The sequence below is a fragment of the Arctopsyche grandis genome, chromosome 10 (assembly GCF_051622035.1).
Source record: "Arctopsyche grandis isolate Sample6627 chromosome 10, ASM5162203v2, whole genome shotgun sequence".
Lineage (NCBI taxonomy): Eukaryota > Metazoa > Arthropoda > Insecta > Trichoptera > Hydropsychidae > Arctopsyche > Arctopsyche grandis.
Genome location: NC_135364.1, coordinates 10,548,513 through 10,565,902, shown reverse-complemented (window position 1 = coordinate 10,565,902; position 17,390 = coordinate 10,548,513). Strand labels below are relative to the sequence as shown.

The 17,390-nt window shown below is 32.0% G+C and overlaps 1 protein-coding gene across 2 annotated transcripts in view; it reads left to right on the top strand.

Moving 5' to 3' along the window:
• Nucleotides 1-17,390, top strand: part of tup (LIM1_Isl and LIM2_Isl domain-containing protein tup) — an 86,733-nt gene that overhangs the window by 11,398 nt on the left and 57,945 nt on the right. For both annotated transcript variants that reach the window (XM_077440272.1, XM_077440275.1), the window contains one exon: nt 11,277-11,339. The gene's annotated coding sequence lies outside the window, so the exon portion shown is untranslated. Of the gene's footprint in view, nt 1-11,276; nt 11,340-17,390 lie in introns of those variants that run through there.

Sequence of the window (17,390 nt, the reverse complement as noted above, 5' to 3'; positions counted from 1 at the left end):
ATAAATAAAACATTCACTTTTTATAGCACTTCATCGCATTTAAGCGAAGGCCAACAGCTTCTAGGCTGTGTTGTTCTTTTTTTAATTTATTCTACAGACGCGTGTGTGCATGTATGCGTTTGTTAATTATTGTCGGTCGCACTATGCACGGCTCTTTTTTAACAATGGAAATGTAATGTAATGTAATGTTTGTAATCGGCGCCCGTTTTCAGATGGCGCCTGGGGCGGCCGTCTCGCGTCACCGTTGATCGGCGCGCCCTTGTACAATTGTGCAATTGCATTCTAACATACTATATATGTAGAACTAGATTCTGGGCGAAATCGAGATTAAATTAGCTATATGCAATCAAAATTCATTTCAACAGAGAACGAATCAATTTTACTCTTTTAAAAATGGAGATATTTTGAATACTACTCGAGAATATTTGTAATTACACTTAAAGCCGATTATTCATTCTCAAGGAGCAAATGTTCATAAAATCCTAAGTTTTAACTTTTTCTGTGTTCTTTAAATAAAAATGTCTTAATCCTATGCATTAGAGGACGCTGAAAATGGTCAAGGTGTCAGTAAGATCTTGTTGAAAGACGAAAATTGTAAGGACTTATTTTTTGAATTTATAATACCGCGTAAGGTCACTTTCTTTCATCTTAAATTGAACTTAGTCCATCTATCTAAAAGGGTCGTAATAGAAACAATCGTGCAGTTATTTAAAATTAAGATACATAGAATGAACTTAAATATATTTATAAAAATTAAAAACAGTTGTGAATAATGAATTTTAATGTGAAAAATTAAGATAAAGTAGGCATTTAATTTAATAAATTAAATTCGTCCAAGTGCAGGGCATAGCACCCATGGCACCACCCTTGGATTCGCATATGATCCGGGGCGCCCAGAGGGGGGGGGGGGGGAAGTTGGGATTTAAGTTCCAGGCTACTTGAGGGGCCCCGAGATGGACCGTTCGACTGATCGATATTGATATTTTATATTATTATACATAAAAATAACTATATTTCTTTAATGCTAAATGATTATTATTTTTTGATCCGTGCAATCTTTGTGTCCATGTGAAATCGTACCTGTTATATCATACTTTATTATTCGATTTATCATATGTTAACATATAAGTATTTTTCTAATAGTTCTGATAGATTTTTCACGTATTAAAAATATATCTATAAGATTTTTTTTTTGGTTTGTCATAGGGTATGGAATTATTTTTCCAGGGCCCGGGATTTCTCTCGGTGGCCCTGCATATGATCCTATGTTACAAATTAATCGCCGGCTTTATATCAATGTAATTCACATACCACAGTGTCTCCACAGTTTACCCCAATAACACTGCCAGACAAAAAATACAACTTTGTATACGTATGATTATATACAAAATAATACAAAAGCAGTAAAAAGAAAACAATACTTAGTTACATATAATATGCACTAGATTTTCATGTTTGAATTCGATTTAGTTTGGATTGATTTTATTTTGTCCATCCTTTTGGCGTTTAGTTATAAATTTTAAATAAACCTTAACAGTAGTTACCTATGTACATATTTAAGTATAAACTATATGACTTTTACCATGGTAGTTTGAATTGCATGTACACTTAAAAAAACAATCATTTATCAAACAAATGAGGGCACTCTTATGATATTTTAATCAAAAAGTTCAAATTTTATAAATTTTCCTTTCATTCGTTTACACGTTTATATCCTTTTATTCGTTTACTGTCAAATTGAGTCAAAAAATATTATATTATTAATTATTGGAAAAAAATCATATGAGCCATTGAAATGGGTATCTATATAGTACAATATGTTAAATAAATAAATAAATAAATATGTCACTCATAATGTTAAAGAGACAGTTAATCTACAAATTTTAATCAAATACTCTGAATATAAAATAAATCAAATTGTAAATACATTGTATTTATGTATATATGGTGCGATACATATTTCTAATTCTTGTGAGCATTATTTAATTGTGATTTTCAATAAAGATTGCCAAATTCGTTTCATTGGCGCGTCCGCATAAAGTGGAAGGAAACAGCCAGGGACCGGATATTGAAATGACCGGAAGTAAGAGAAAATAGCTCGCTGAAACTACCGGATGTACCGTTGCAAAGATAAATTGCGCACGTACACGCCGTAGTACATTCGTATATAAATAAAGCTATTTCGTTATATCGTTCTACACATACATACATACATATATACAATTTACAACCTATTATTTTTGTGTTTATATATTGGGCGTCTAAAATCTCCGTAGCACCGATTATTTTATTGAAGCACTGAAAATCGTGCGGTCCCTGTTATCTCGGTCGTATAAAAAACACTGGAGACTTCAGTCCGCCATAAAGGATATATAGTGAAAATAAGAGATAAAACCGGCGACCCATGTTAATTAGTTGTATTTTTAGTATTAACTCAGTGTGGTCTTAGATATGTTAATTTTAGATAAATTTTATTTTATGGCCGGGCTATGATAAATCACGTCTTGTTGACTTTTTAAATTCGAACGCTTTAGGTAGATATGTATGTAGGTATTCGTTCTAAGAAATTTGTTCGTAAATAAATTATATTCGATTGATCTCGATATGCATACATATGTACGATGTTAAGGCAAACATGCAAGTAGCCACGGATTATTTCCGTCTATCAATGTTTAGCTACCCTTAATCCATTTTCATTGTTGATTTCATTACTACAAACAAAAGCGTTCTGTTATCTATTATTTGCCGGATCGTACCAGATAGAGAAGCGAACGTTTGCTTATCAAAATAAACATCATATTTAGATTTGTCGTATGTCTACATATATGTCAATAAACTTGATTTTATTTAGGCATACGTCGATTTATATCAGCAGAACGTTATAAAGCTCGGTAATTTGATCTGAGTAAAATCGCAAAGCCGAGTATGACCACTAACTAGTATTATATTACAAATATTGTATGTATGTAGATATATATGGATTTATTTAAGTGATCTTTATTCTATAGGAAAATTTATAAATATATTATTATTTCAATGTATAATAAATATAAAAATACGAACTAACCTTAGAATTTTTACAGAAATGAAAATATTAAAGTTAATTCTAAGATTAATTTATTTTATACATAGTTGTCACCTTTTTTATGAATTTACTTTGCAAAAAAATGTAATTGGAATTAGCAATAGTTTAATTTATTACGATCGTTTACGGGACTTCATAAATTTAGGCTAAGTCTACCACTAATACGTAAATACCCCCATGAATAGACGTAGCTCTATCTCATTAAATGTAGTATATATTAATTTGTTGACTATAAACGGGGTCTATATTTTATCGATTGATTTATTATATAAAATGCGTTTTTGACTTTAAAAGCTTCAAGATCCTTGACAGACAGATGTTGTCTTTTATGGATATCTTCAATCTACTTATACTTACATAGAATGAGGGTTTGATTTCCAATTCTTTGAAATGCTTAGAAATTTTAAAGCTACAACTTATGTATATAACATGTACGCCCCTGCTTGTATGTGTCAGATAATTTTTTTCGAACTCTTTATGCAAAATTTGGCATTGACTGATCATATTATGAATAGTGCGCTTTTTTACATTGCATTATTATTATTATTTAAAAATAATGTTAAAAATCATCATCATACACTATAAACGCGTACCCTCGATCATCTCGTGTGTGGGGTGTTGCCTACTTGTATTATTGATATTAATGGCCTTTTGTAAATATTAAATTAGGTGAGCTTGCGCATCATACCAAACCCACCCCGTCCTTATGGCGTTGCATACATCACGCATATAGCCAAATATTTTTTTTAGTTTCGTAGATATAGGGTGAACCGCAAATACTCGTACTTACCGTGCATAATCCCCAATGGGACTTCGCACGCAATGCATACTTACAGAAGAAATATAATACACCGAAAGATAATCGTATTGCATAACATTCATAATTCGAGTGAAATATTCCAAAATTTTTACATTTTTTTAGTAACGTAAAAAAAATTGAGCGTATTTTGTAGGGACACCCGCTACAAAGTGTACCTACGAGCGTCGAAACAAGTTATGCAAATTTTTATATGCATCTCTACCTTTGGTTCTATGGATTCCATTATGCATCCATCAAAATCTGTCTGTCAGCAATTTTTGTTTTTCCTGCAAACTTTTGCCTCTACATCCATGTATGCATTTTTATTTTTTGTGTATCATCGCCATCCATGGCGAGATATTATTCATAGGTACTGTGACGATTCAGACTTAATATTTAATTTGATATAAATCGACATTTTACTGGTGCAATGCTTGAAATTTCATCGTTATTCTATAGTTCCACAAATACTGTGAAACATTAAAAGAAGTCAATAAAAATAGTTCAATCCTCTACTCGGTTCATCGAGCATTATTTCTTATGTATGTACATATAGCGCGACATTTGACTGACTCGGATATTTCAACCGGTGACTTCAAGGGAAGAAAACAGTTTACAATAATAAAATCACATGGTGTTCTGGGTTTTTATCTTCTTTGGAAGCACACATGTAATAACTTCGTATACTGCCTATAATAATATATTTCGTATTCTTTCTCATAATATAATTTTATTTTTTATTTATTTGATTCTTAATAAATAAGTGAACAAATTTATTAGTTTATTTCAGATATACATAATTATTCAATTTACTGATAAACTGGTGACAGAAAGCCAATCGTTGACACTAAAAATCATATAAATAGCTAAATACATACATATATAGGTATGTACATATATTGAATCGTGTAAGAAATTAATTTTTTTATCAATACGTTTTCAATATCTGTCCAAGCAAATTGTTCACCCCTTTAATCCTCAATATATTTGTGAAATATGTCCATAATTCAATGAATACATTATTGCCACCTTACGAGTATAGTACGCTCTGAATAAATTGAATAGAATTTTTAATACTTAGCTATGATGTATCCATATTATATTAGATTGGGGGAAGGGGTTGAAAATTTATCAGCAAAAAAAAGTATAAAAAACATTGAACATTATGTTCAATATTTTTTATACTTTATTGATGTGTCAATTTTTGTATTACATGTATGTAATATTCTTATCAAATAATTTTTGTTACATACATGCATATTTTCATCCCTGATATTATATGTAAAAGTACAAACTATTGTTACCTTTACAATGGCTACAGATGCATTGAATTTCTGGTCGGACACCCTTCATTATGTATGCATATTTAATTCACCACGATGCACTTTTTTGGATAATGCATTTTTCTACTCTCGCATTCCTATTTAATAAACACATGTTACAAGCTATTCAATATTCATACGCAACTGCTCATTTCTTTCACATGAAATTTCAAAATAAAATTTTACTTATTTATAATCTTTGTCCTTGTTAGATTCTTACTAAAACTATTTAAACTAAAAAAATATATTATTAATTCAATTGTTGCGAACAAATGCTATCAAAATTTGCCTTATCATTGCACATTACACTTATCCCATATGGTGCTATACGCGTAGGGAACTAAATGGATACAAGCAATATCCTTATTATTCAATGAATAAATTTATATTCATATTCATGATTTATAACAAAACAGAAGAGATTTGTCGGAAAATTTTATTACACACACATACAGTATAAACTTTAAATATATTTTCACATATCGATTTTTAATAAAGCAACACATCAATCACAATTTATTCACGACATTGAATGACGTGCCCCAATACTTTCCGAAAAAGCAAGTATCGTATAAGATTGATTTATTATAATATTTTCTGAACAAAACAATATCTGAAATTTTAATCAAATTGATACATATGTACATGCATATAATCTAATTTTATAAATGCATTGTTTGTTGCATTTTCACACGGTAGTACAATAAACATGCGCGACCACGTACTGAAAACTTTTCACCTGCTCGAACGCGCGTCGCACACGTGGTCGAGCACGTGCCGATCACTCTACCGTGGAGATGATGAGCACGAAAATCGAAAATGGGTATACTGTCCGAATGAATTTCGGTAAAATGGCACGTGACAAATATTGATACTGATGAAATAACAATTAATTACTTCGGAAATGTTTGTCTTGAACGACTAACATAACGACCTTTTAAGAAGTCGATTTTTTTACGAATCTACATACTTACCTAATAGTTTTTCATGGAATGAAAGGCATAGCTGTAAATTAAATTTTTACGATTTAAATATAACTGACTCACTTATCTTAATGCTAATTTCGCTAAAATTTAAATGCATAGAATATTATAAGTGTACAAACGACGCCGCAGCTCCCACTATCAATCATTTAAATGCCAGTTTCTTTACAGAAAACTTTTTGTTCGAATTTTCTTTATTTCTTATTGGAAAATATTCTGTTTTATAATGGAATATTTCTTTTTATGCTTAAGAATATATTTTATATACCAAGTTTTTGTTTTGTTTTTTAATACGATTCATCACAAAATGTATCATACATATGTAGGTACCTATGTATGTTTGTGTTGTAAAAGCATTTGAATTTTTGAAGAAAATACGTGAACATAGTCATAAAAGTTGTTTCGTACATTTTCATCTGCCTACTTTGTTTGGATTCCTATAGAAATTATTTTAATTTGTTTTTTTCTGAAAATTTTATCTTGCATTTTTATTAACACCTTACAGCCAGATCAGAGTTAGAATTACCTCAGCACAAAGAACATTGACATGACATTGATTTTTTTTTTGAAAACCAGTCCCAAATATTCATTATAATATCAACTTTAGTTTATCAACTTTTCCTTTTACAGTATATGAGAAAAAAGTCAGCATTGCAATTTGATATTATTATTTGTATGTTCATATACATAAATAGAGTTCTTCATTGTACGAAGGTGTGTTTTATAAATTGTATTGGGCAGGTTTAAAATTTGATTTTTATTTGGCAACTAGCTGAACCCGGCATGTGTTGCAATGCCATAATAACGCATGCAATTCCCGTTCCCGCTCCCGTTCCCGTTTCCGTTTGCGTTCCCATTCTCGTTCCCGTTCTCATTTGTCGGAAAAACGCAGACAGCGAACACATTTGAAATTATTGCGTTGCAATGACACTTTTTATCCGTTTCCGTTTCCGTTTTTTCCCGTTTTTTTTCACAGTAATCTTCCCGGAAACGCATACAACAAATCCCGAAAGTTCTATCATAATCGGTTCAGTGGTTTAGGAGCCTATTCGAGACACACAGACATTCATTTTTATATACATATATAGATTATAATATGCCCGATCATCTTTCAAACTCGAACAATGAAAAGCTAATCTTAAGTTAAATATATAGTATGTATGTATGTATGTATGTCAGTCGAGTTTCAAAACACTTTATACAACGAATAAATATTTTATAGTTTAATAAAAGTATTGGTTGCTTCAATGTGTAGGAATAGCATTTTATGTCACAGTGGATGCCTCCTGCAGTGTTAATCGAAGAATATTGTTTTGATAACCGTGGCACGTGTCGGCACGTGCGCCGAACGTGTGCGCCCCTGCATGCAGCACGTCGTCATCGGTACTATGCAGTCTCCATTGTACCATCGTTCACTATCGCTGACTCTCAATTTGAAAATTTACCCCCATGAAAGTCATTGTGGACTGTGACGCAACGAAATTGCAATTTTCATATTATTTAATTACGAGATTCGCACTTACCGCATTGAAATACGTACCTCGAATAGGTGTATTGTTGTAATAAAATTCGAAAATCGTACGCGTTCGCTTTCTCCCCCACGGACAAAAGAACAAATAGGAATCAAGATAAAGCCGGAAAAATAAACGGGAACTCATCGCACGCAAGCATAGAATCCCGGAATGTATTTGTTGATTTTATCCCGGATTTTTTTATTCAACCCACACATGATGGGGGATGGGGTTTGATTTCCCCCAAATAAAACTCGCCGCAAATAAACGGCAATAATTACGCGAGACGGTATCCGAATTATTGATTTCGATAACCTGAGCAATCGCATATTCCCAAATAATACGACACGAGCTTTCAAACTTTTTGGCATTCATATCTCCCAAACCTAAAATTATGTATATGAATATTAGTTTTTAGTTCTATGTATTTTTACTAACATTATAAAATAAATGACGTTCAAATTAAATGAATTTTTTATCTTTCAAATAATTCTTATGCAAAAATTGTCTGGCTCTTACATTCCCAAAAAGGTGTTGTATACGAAACTTTACCGAACTATCGAATGAAATATTATTATACTATTAATGATGAAAGTAATAAACAGGCCATTTTATTATTAGCCAGTAATAAATAGCCAGGATGCTTTTACCCACAAAAATAGTTCAATATTGTCAATTACTATTGTCCTACAAAGCAAGAGAGCAAAAAAAGGTTGATAATAGTAATTGACAATAATGAACCATTTTTTGTGGGTAAAGCATCCTGGCCGCCTAAGTCTGGTGATAAAGTTTATTTTGATTAACAGATTCAAATGTGTTCTGTAAAATTATAAAATTTCCTTAATTTATATTTTAAAATAATTTTTTGATAGCTTTACCTTAAACTCAACGCATATTCTTTAAAAAAATGTGTGCATCATAAGAATCATTCAAATGTTTTTCTTTTACATACAGATGAAGTTTTCTAGTTGAAATTCGGTCCAACAGCTGAAAAATGTCTCGTTACTCGTTGCGTTACATGTTTGTTAAGTTTGTTTTATAAATATTATCAGCCAAATACATATCACAGTTTGAAATCCTCTGGTAAAAACCGATAAATAGATGCAATAAATCCGACATGTTATTTGATTTTAGCAAACGCTTTGACGTTTAATTACTTGTGTATCGGCGTCATAACATTTGCAAGAGTCGTGTCGAGTATTTAAAAATAAAATAGCAATATTATCGCTATTAAGTTTAGATAACAGAATATATATTTTATTTTAAGTGTAACGGCGTAATTAACATTTTATGAGAGGTCTACTATTTATATTTAATCACCAGTGATATGTGTGGAATACAAGAAACAATTTAAAAAACGCATATAGGTAAATACATACATATGTACATAGATGCGTACGAAGATATCTAGGGGTAAAAATGCAATCGCGATGCACCTACCCTAATGACAAACACTGAGTTGATTAGTCACGTGACTTTGAAAAGTCAATACAGGAAGGGTAGTGCATTTGACGATGTTTATCTGATGAATCAAATCAAAGTTAAATTTCACACATTGATTTTTGTATAACAAGAATCTAAAAATTTCCCTTTTCGCACAAGTCTATCTGTTTCAATTCCTGGGTTTTTTTAATTTTAAAATGGATTAGTTGTGGTTTATATGATATACATATATCCACGTATATGTATATCTTACGGTCTTCAAGTTTTCACTCCGGTTCGTTCATAACATACATACATAGATACTAGTTTATTTATACAGGAACTATTCGTTTAAGTTTAAGTGTTGACAGTCAAATAGATTCGCGTCAGGTATCGTACAAAAAAACTGTCAAAGCCTTTGAGATGTCAAAATGCCAAGTATTTAAAATAGAAAATCCAATGAAACCGCACTACAACGTTTATTCTAATTTTTGAAATATTGCAACTTGGGCTTTACGAATACATAAATACCTATGTATGTATGTACATATGTAGATGAAAGAAAATTAAAGATAGGACAAGCGATTGTGAATACTTAAATGCCTAATAGTTTGTGTATGAACAAACTGGTTCATCTGTTAATTTGTTATTTTGTATACAATATGACTGGCCAGATTGGTTCGTATGTGGAGAAACTAGTATGTTCATGAACAAACGAAATATACACTTGTACAGTAACATACAGTAGCGGCTGGTCAGTTGCTATACCTCTATCGCACAGTCCATAGTTGCATGCGTATGAGCAGTGTTTCCGAGGAGCTCTACGAAACACTCCTTCGAAACAATAATATTATTAATAATTATACAGTATTGTAATACATATGTAGTTACATATGTATATGTGGATTGTTGTGAAATTTTATATGTAAATCGAGTACTAACTTATGTTATATTTCTAACTAACTGCATAATGAAGTTGTAACTTTGACAAGAAACTAACTTCATCGGACTATATAAACCAGCTATAAATATGTAGCTTCATCGGACTATCGGACTATATAAACCAACAGAATTGACTAGCGGTTGTCATATAATGCTTTGAGCAAAGTGGTCAAATCCCACTGGTTTCTGCTGGCCACACCTTGGATTGGTGACTCCAGGTCGATCGTTTCCTATCAAAATTTGCTAATTTATCTGATTTTTATTGAAACTGTTACAACAAATTGGCAACCTTACCCATTTTCTCGTAAATATTGAGTTTTCAGCGATTTCGAGTTTCGCTGAATTGTATAAAATGCTGCAAATTTACAAATTTGACCATAGATGTCTCTGTGGATGCTAATTGATATTTATTTACTTTGTATAATTTTAATAACACTTGTATCAAATATACAATGCTTCTGACCGAGAAGGCGCATTGGGATTACCTGTTAGACCTTCCTGGTATAAATTAAAAATAAATAAAATTAAAATATCAAACTCCATGTTGATGATGAAAGAAGTTTCTCAAAAAATGTTCTTCATCCTTTTATTATATTTAATATATTCCTAATTGCATGTCCATACATACATCATTTGGATGATGGTTTCTAAGTATTAGTTCTCTATCAATTGAAAGTTTGACAAACTATGAAACCCAAATACAACTAAATACTTAAGAGTAATCCGACTAGAAAATTATATGCAAAAACTATTCTAAAATTTGTATATGGGCCTCAAAGCATACATTGCCAAAATAAACGTGTACTCGAACTTAACCTATGGGATATGTAATAATACATATGTATGTACATACATATGTATGTTACAAGTTAATATTGAAACAGACACTTCTTAGAGATTCAATGAGAAAGCTCTCGTTTGATATTGAGTAAAAGTAAATTTTGTAATATATCTATTACTATTCGTATGTCTGTAAGTACAATACACTCGGCCGCGAAATGCCTTCCGCAATTAGGTCCATTCATGCGGCACGTGGCTCGCGATTCTGTCTGCCACGTGCGTCGCTAATTCACTTGATAATGTCATTCATACGAACGTGCGTGTAACGTGCACGAGCTCGCGAATTCGTAATCGAGGGTTTGTGGTAAATGTGTTTATACACAACAAATTTAAACAATAACCAATCGAGTTGAATTTATTTTCTATTTTCAGATTACACTGGGAGGGGCAGCTCAACTGAGGCAGATCCTTTTCAGTGCTTTACATAAATAAAAGGTATGGTCTATTTTGTGTTTGAATTTTTTCTACGTATATTTTGTTAGGTTGTAACCTAATGTGGGCAATTAATCTCACGGTTCCCCAATATCGGAACACTCAAGACGTTTCCCCCGGATCATGTTTATTGTCGATGTCTGTTGCTCGCTAGGGACACGACCTTACTGAGACACGTGGCCTGTCTGAGGACACGTGGCTAAAAGCATTGATACTGCTTATGCGAAAATCCCACATTAGGGACAATTCGCATGTGCAGTGAGTTTTAGACGTCGATACAAAAGCATATGAGAAATTAAGCTGTTCAACAATTCCGGTGCGCTCCATTCTACCAACTTGCAATATCTCGAGACTTGTTTTCTCAGCTATATCTTTCATTTCGTAGTATGTCCCAGAGAAAACGGACCAAAATTCTTATTTTTATCTCATTTAAAACGTCTAAATTTTTAACCAGAGCTGCTGGTTGGTTTTGGGGAAAAAAAGCCAGAGTGGAAAAGGTTATATAGAATTTTGTATATTGTATATCATTTATTTTTTGTATACATGTATGTAATATCTTTAATATATGTACAATACATTTATGATCATTAATAAAATTAATAGTAATGTTATTAATGATCACAAATATCTTTCTCAAACTTCACAAACACACCTTTAAAATATTTAAAAATCAATTCTTACTATGTATTTTTTAATGATTAATGTTTATCTCGTAAAATAAGTATTTCACTATGTAAAACATTTTCGTATGTGTTTTGTATATATACGAATTCAACGGTGAAATACACCGAAAATGTTGGGAAAACGAGTCTTAAGATATTGCAAGTTGCAACTATTCACACTCATTTTAAAACATACGAGTATGTATACTTATTCTTAATGGTGTGTTTCAATTTTTAATATCGATATAGGCACCCTCAATTTTTTCGGCCGGCTGGAAAACGGGAAAGAGTCTACCGGAAGGGGGTGTATTTTTTGTTGGTGACGTCACGTGCCGCGTTCAACCGCACCATACCGGAAGAGTGCGACCGCCATTACCCGCCATTAGTCGCCATACGCCGTTAGCTATACCGGATACTATTGCAAATTCAATAAAAGCATGCACACACATTAATTTGAGATTCATTGTCAACACTGTGATTTATTAGAAATATTTTCGTTCAAAAAAAAACCGACGCCGGTGAGTTTTCCTTGTGAAAATATTGAAATAAATGTTTGTATCACACTCGTATCCGAAGGGAAAACGACATAGCTAAATTCAGGGACGTAATTTCAACTTTTTCCAGGGATGGGGGGCAAAAATTGGCTTTTTGGAAAAACCTTCAGATCGACATGTTTAAACTTGTTGCAATTTCTGCAGGCCTAAACATTTAGTAACGAACAATATATTGGATTAATATAGTATAGTATTTGAAATGACATGCATGTTCCTGGCCTGGCCAAACCTAAGGCATTCAAATGCCTCCCCTCTGAACCCCAAATAACGTTCCTGGCTAAATTGAATAGTTTTGCCATAATGGCCTCACAAACTTTTTTAGTTTATTTGTTGCCATTTTTTATTTATATTTTTTTATTGCCATTTTTAAAATAAAATTTAATTTTGCGAGTACCCTGAGTTTTCAAATACAATAAAATGTCAAAAAAAGTTGTAGATGTCTGGAATTGTGGAGGGACAAAATAATGGATCCATGATCTCATATGTACATACATACATACATTCATATGTATTATATATGCATATTCCAACCATGTAGACAATGCAATTGCTATTTCTATTACCGGTTCTCTTTATAGTCGTAAAAAACTCTATTCTACATAGCTCCGGTTAATATTCCGATCATTTTTTTTTCGTACTAGGTACGTGTGTTTTGCACTATTTATTGGACACAATATTGATAGATTAAGAATATATAAGAATTAAGAATATCATATAAAACCCTTTTATAGGATGACATAACAAATGAAACAAATGACAAAAAATAGATTGTTTTTCAATTTTCATAAAATTTTTGAACACATTCAAATTAGCAACTTAACACTAAGTAATCATATTTCCTGATCATAAAAATTGACATACCCTTACTATCTGAATATAAAAATGATAATATTTCATCATTCATTAGTCATTAGTTATGCAATTGTAAATTCCTGCGGATTTTATTTTCTACTAATATTTTTCCCGTTGATATTTTATTGGGTAGTTTTGAGTTGATGCGTGATTTGAAATTTAAGTTGAAACTTAATACTTTTGTATCATATACATATGTATCTATTGCTAAAAAAATGGAAAATATTTTGAAAAGTTACCAATGCGCTCTGATGAAATATAAAATTAAATACAAAACTGCATATTAATATTAATTCAATTTGTGGAGTCATCACCTTTGCGCATCTATAGATTTTTATATATTTAATATTAATCGAATCTCAATTATTTCAGGACATATTCAAATGAATAGTCCAATTATTTCACTAAGTGCCTGCTGACACGATTCTTCGCGTTAGGTCAAGTATTCCTAACCCACTCATGATTACTAAAAAAATGGAAGATCGGTGATCGGTATTTTTGGTGGCACAGACAGACGGTGTCGTGCATTTTTTCGTAACGATCAGGACGAGACATGTTTTGAGTGACAACGCGTACGACCACGGTCAAATTTATCTGTCGTCGCGGTTGTTTTATTGCTTTGTGAACCCCCTTATCTCGCGACATTCGGTATTAAACAGTTGACTCACCCCACAAAACCGCAGACTTGCGTGGCGCCGCGCCTGGTAAGTCACGAGCCGATCGAAAAAAAGAAATCTACCACAAAAAATAAACGCTTGGGTGGTTGGGTGGTGTCGTCGGACCGCCTCCTTAATGTCCGAATCACGAGCTCTATTCAAATTTTTATAAAAGCCTCTCTAAAAGCGTCATTTGATCTTCAGATGATGGGGGCGAGAAATGTCTATAATTTCGACCACGATCGATCGAATCGTCTCGATGACTATTCGGCGCTTCTGGCTGTGTTAACCGAAGTGCAAGCAAATGGAGAAATCTCGCGTGCAACCGTTAACCGCGTGCTTAGAGTGCATTAACGCTATTTGTTTTGACGTTTGCTAAGAAGGTTCAATTTGCGGCGACTCTTGTTCGACGGCAGAGCGGTGTGAAATTTATTTATTATACTCAATTGTAAAACAAATATGTTTAGTCGGGTTTAAACAATGCACTACTATCCGGCAAGCGATGCGCAATAATGCATGTCGACTGCTATTGGCTCGTATGAACCGTGTTGTTAATCACAGTTGCTAAACGACGGCATTGAATTTTAATTATGGTGTAGTTAACACATATTTTTCATAATTAAGTAAGTATTGGAACATTGTGTCCGTGTATGATGTACATATGAGCCGTTATAATTAAAAGTGGCATGTTAAAAGGCAATTAAAAGTTCACTTTTCTTCATTTCAAAAAACATAACAATATTTAAAAATACTGGTGGCCTGTAATACTTTTATTCTGCTTTTCCAAGATTCTGGACATATCGAATTAAAGGAAGTGATAAAAATTTGTAAATTAAGTCAAACAGAAATAGTGTCTTTTGGAACTGAAAATTGGACTTCCGCCACTCTCAAATATGACGGCTCATATGTTTGCAAAGATATAAAAAAGCTGCGAATTATTGAAATCTTTTTACTTTGAGCTGATGGAATGAGCGATACACAAATATATCCATTTTACTTGAGTATGAAAGGCTTTACAGAATTGTAATTTAATTCAAATATATGTATCTGTGTATTCATATGTCTACCCAATTTTAAGATCTTTAAGCTATATAATACAATGTTTATTAAACTCTTTGTGTGTGCAAATCAGCCAGTTATATATGATTAGATCGGTGGATGCATTTTTCTTTCTATTGAAGTGTTCTCCCTTTTCTCTTTATTTATTTCAGGAAGAAAATCTCACAATAGATATTAAACGTCTTTTTACATTTTCACTAAATTTTAAACTCGGTATATAATTTTGAATTTAAAACAGTAATCCTACAATATCATTCCAATTGATATGCGAATTTTTTGTAGGTCCAATCGGTCAAATCAATTTATTTTCAATATAAGCATTTGACGAAATAAAAGTGAAATAATAAAAATTCATACCTGAAATCCATTTGAACACACTAAAACCAATTTTTCCTTGCGATTAATCACACGCACATTGCGGTTGATATGTCAACTTAAAAAGATTACATATTATTAAAATTTACACCAAAATGTATTACCTCCGTTCGAATTTTGGAGTTGTTAATTAATCTAAAATTTAATAATCTAAGTATACTACCGAACATTTAAAAACAGCTGCCATTAAATTTCACGCATTTATACATGTGTAGTTATGTACATATGTACATAGGTATAAATACATCATTTACTAAAAATAGTCGCCAATCTCCGAATTCGGAATTAAATTGTCATTTAAAACCTGTTTTAAATAAATGTCAAGCTCGCCCTGACGAAAAATGTATTTATGATAAGCAGCCAAAGTGATCTATTTATTTTGGTGTTTTTGAGTCTCATCATGTAAATTTTCCAAGCACGCGGAACTGGCCACTTCAGAAGTAGACGTATCCGGATTCGAACATATCATACGTGCCAGCACGTACGATTCGTATGTATGTATGTAATTTTTTTTGAAACACGTGAAAACTCAAATCTCACGGGAATGGACGTTATGACACGACCCATGACTTCCAACATGGAAAAGTCGTAAATTACGTCGACAACGTATAGACAGTCGCCTGAATACCATAAATTTTATGTAGTTTAATGGTCATATATAATACCTACATATATGTATGTATGTATGTGTGTATGCCTCAAGTGGATCTCGCCTTCGGTTGCCTTTGAATATATAATTGAGTTATAGCAGAATAATGTACATAATTAACTTGGTATGTAGTCTTCTCTCTCAATACGTAACTATATTATAATCAGAGCTTGCTATATTGTAACGTACAATGTGCAGGAGGAAACTTCAAAAGCGCAACAATCTGCATTGTGATGCAACTGTTCTATGTATTTTGCACACCTTGAATGAATACGATCACAATACAATGTGTATCCCTTGTAACGATACATTAAACAGACGCATTATTATACTCTCTCGACCCTTTGAACAATTTAATCCTCTTCGCGCAGCGGTTTCAAACTTTTTAATGTAGCATATTAATTTAACATGTACTAATTCGACTGACTGAAGTACTTATCATTTAGTGTTAATTCATATATATGTGAATCTAGTTGGTTATAAATTTACTCGGTACTCGAATTTATATATATAAATTGATTAGGTTTTAGAAATACCTCCGGCAGCAACGACTTTTGCTTGATAGTTTGAGACTGAAAGATTCAAATCCTGTAAGGAGATTTATTGTTTTCATTTCAAGTTTTCCCGTACAAGCATCATTTTGATAAAAACCAGGTCAGTCAACGTTTAAACATAAATATGTTCTTCTGACATGCGTTCTACCATTTTTTTTTAATTTGAAAACGCTTCACTATTGCAAACCTCTTATACTATTCAGGTCCTGGATTTCAATATATTCAGTTATCTTATCTAAAAAAACTTTTCCTATACCAAATCTAAAACATAAAACTCATGGCTAATCCGTATTTTTATCTATTTCACATTTTTTTAACTGAATTTTTATGCTTTGTTGCATACTTATGCATCATACAAAAAGAATCTTGTTCTAAACATCATTTTCAATTATGATGTTATCCTCACATTTTTTCTCACAATCATCAATTTCAGAATCACGAAAGACAATTCAAAAACTAAATATTAATCCAATCATTAAATTATTGCATCTTTCGTAAGTCTTGTATTCCTTCTGAAATAATTACTTAAAAGTGTTTTTTAACCTACATTTGAAAAATATGAAGTAATAAGTAGCAAAAAAAAATACACGTACTGAAGTTAATTCAAGAATAATAGCTATTTATTGCTTTACAAAGTTATTTTATTTCATCGTTTTCATTATTGTGTTGTACATTTGCTGTCAACATCATTGA